The sequence below is a fragment of the Triticum dicoccoides genome, chromosome 2B (assembly GCF_002162155.2).
Source record: "Triticum dicoccoides isolate Atlit2015 ecotype Zavitan chromosome 2B, WEW_v2.0, whole genome shotgun sequence".
Taxonomy (NCBI): Eukaryota; Viridiplantae; Streptophyta; class Magnoliopsida; order Poales; family Poaceae; genus Triticum; species Triticum dicoccoides.
The window spans coordinates 527196053-527198944 of record NC_041383.1 but is presented as its reverse complement, the minus strand read 5'-3'; positions in this window follow the sequence as shown (position 1 = coordinate 527198944).

Genomic DNA, 2892 nt, shown 5'->3' with positions numbered 1-2892 from the left:
TCTCCCTTGGCGATTCTGGAGAGCCAGTGGCACTTTCGGGTGGTATGGTTTGATGGCTTCGCGCCGTTGTGGAACTTGCAGGGACCATCGAAAGTCTACTCGTAGGAGAAGGCTGGCAACCAATTGGATTTGCCGCCTTTCTGCCGCTTGGCCGGAGGCTGCCCCTCCGGCTGTTGATCTTCAACCGTCGCAACCTGCCGACTGTTGGAAGTCGGCGGTTGGGCCTTACGCTTGTTGTCGTTCTGTTGTTGGTGCCGACTGGTGTCTCCAGTCGGAGTTCTGGGAGCCTGAGGAGTCACCTTGCCAGCCGCATTGACTTGAATCTCCGTCTTCATGGACGAGTCGGCCGTGGCGTACTTGTCTGCTATGACTAGCAGTTCGTCGAGGGTTTCTGGCTCGTCGCAGAGGAGCCTGTGCTTGAGGAGGGTGCCTTCTCGGCACCCGGCAGTGAAGTACTCGATAGCCTGCACCTCGTGCACGCCCTCGCATGAGTTCCGGAGCTCGCCCCAGCGCGTGAGATAGTCGCGTGTTGACTCATCAGGGCCTTGCACGCACAAGGAGAGCTGGCGCGGCTTGGGAGGTCGCTTGTACGTGCTCGTGAAGTTGCGGATGAAGGCTGCGATGAAGTCGACCCAGCTGTTGATGCTGCGGGGCTTCAGACTGTTCAACCATGTCCGGGTCGTGCCCTGGAGCATGAGTGGAACGTATTTCACGGCAACCCGCTTGTTGCCGTTCGCTATGCTGACGGCTGTGGAGTAATCTATCAGCCAGTCTTCCGGCTTCACAGAGCCGGTGTACTTGGCTGTGTCTCGGGGGAGCGTGAACCCTTTGGGGAAGGGCTCGTCTCAGATGCGGGGCCTGAAGCAAGGCGGACCCAGCTCGTCCTCTTCTTCCAGCGCTAGGGATCGGTGGAGTCAGTCGATCCGATGGCGGGCGTCATTCTCTCCGACTCCTTCTCGACGGCCGAGGCGGCCTCCGAGAGTCGGATGCTTAACAGGCGGTGGGGAAACTCGCCGTTCTCTTCTGGGTGGGGGAGGCAGGTAGTCGTCCCGCCGCTCCACTGCTCTCGGCCGGCCGTCTTGGTCGCGCTCAATGGTGAGGCGAGTCCGACTATGACTGGCAGCCGGCTCCTTTTCTTTCCTTCCGCGGACTCCGCCAGTCGGCATCCGAGAAGTCGCGCCTTGATCTCGGCGGGGAGGCAAGTCGTCATTCGGTTGCTGCAGCACATCTGCGTGGCCGCCGGCCGCGTTTTGCACAGCAACCGCGTCAAGGAGCTGCTGGACTCGCTCCGTCATCATGCGGCGTTCTTCGTCCTCGAAGTTCTTCAACTCGTCAGTCGCTGCCTGGGCGGCACGGATGTTCTCCGCAGGGGTGGCGTATACGGGGAGTTTTGCCCCGAACAAGTCGGCGATGGCTGCGCCGCGCTGCCGGACCGCGCCTAGACGGCTCGGCCCAGTTGGAGCCGGCGAGCCGCCCACAGCGCGATCCATCTCACGCTGGTATGCTTCTGACGGGCGCCTCATGCTCGCCAGCCTCTTGCCACCTTCGATGATCTGAAGGCGGCGTGTCTCCAGCGTCTCGGCGTTTGCGTCCTCTGGAATGGGCGCCGTTAGGTCTTGCAGGGCCGCAGCGAGCGGGTCCTGAGCTTCTTCGCCGGAGCGCTCATCGTGACTGATGACGAGCACTTCTGTGACGGCGATTCCGCCACTCTCCTCGTGAGGAAGCGGCTCGTCGTAGACCACCACGTTGGTGGGGAAAGTGTCAAGCGACATGGCGTCGAAGTCGACTAGCATCGGGTCGGTGGATCCTATGGACTCCAAGTCCGCGGCAGGCTCGCCGGCGAGGTGGAGTTGGTCGAGGAGGCCCGTGAGAAGACTCTCGGGGCCACCCGTGCTTGCGTCGGATGCAGGCTCGTCGGAGAGTCGAACCTCGCCGACAAGTTCGGTGAGGCTGCTCGCTGCGCATGCGGCCTCAACACCGCGCAGCGCGTCGATGCAGACGCCATCTGGCGAGCCTGGCTGGCTGCGCTCGCCAGGGAGAAAGAGGGTTCCCGTCCAGAACAGATCTCCGGACGACGGTGCACCAGGCCCCACGGTGGGCGCCAAATGTCGGGGGTTGGGTGCGACATATGCCAAAGGATGGCTTATCATGGTGGGGGCGAGTAGAACATCGCCGGTGCCTGGAAACGGGATGAGGCGTAGGCATGCACGCCGGCGAATCTTACCCAGCTTCGGGGCTCTCCGAGGATATAACACCCCTACTGCTGCTCTGCGGGGTCTCCGCATGATCACTAAAGCAAAGTGACTACAATGGTGCTCCAGGAGCTGTATCGGGAGGCAGGAGAGAGCAAGGCTGGTTTTCTCCTCCCTGTGCTATCTGGTCTATCTCTATCAAGGGCCGAACCCTTTGCATGGGCGCCCCGGGGGGTTTATATAGGCCTACCCCCCGAGGGTACAATGGTAATCCGGCTGGGCACGGGTCCCAGCCGTCTGCCTATCAGACCGCCATCCTTCCTGCAGGCTTCTGGGCCCGCCGACTGGTGGGTCTCGCGGACAGGCTTGATACTGTAGCGGCACTCCTGATGATGCAAGCTTGGTCATTGGGTCGTGGCAACAGTGCTACCGTCTATCAGGCGATCACTGTCGCCATTCCCCATCCTATCTGGTTAATGGCTCGTGGGCCCCTGGGAGGAGTCGGCCGACTCCGGGGAGGCCGACTCCCACAGACCCGTCTTCGGGGCGTTCAGGCCGCCTTCGGTCCACCCACTGACAGGCGGCCCCACGGTCTTCGGGCCGTACAGGCCAGCGTCGTGGGCACAGTGCGTCACGCACTGTGCCTTAGGTCAGGGCAGGCATGGCAACAGTGTCGCGCCTCGCCGGAGATCTTCCAGCG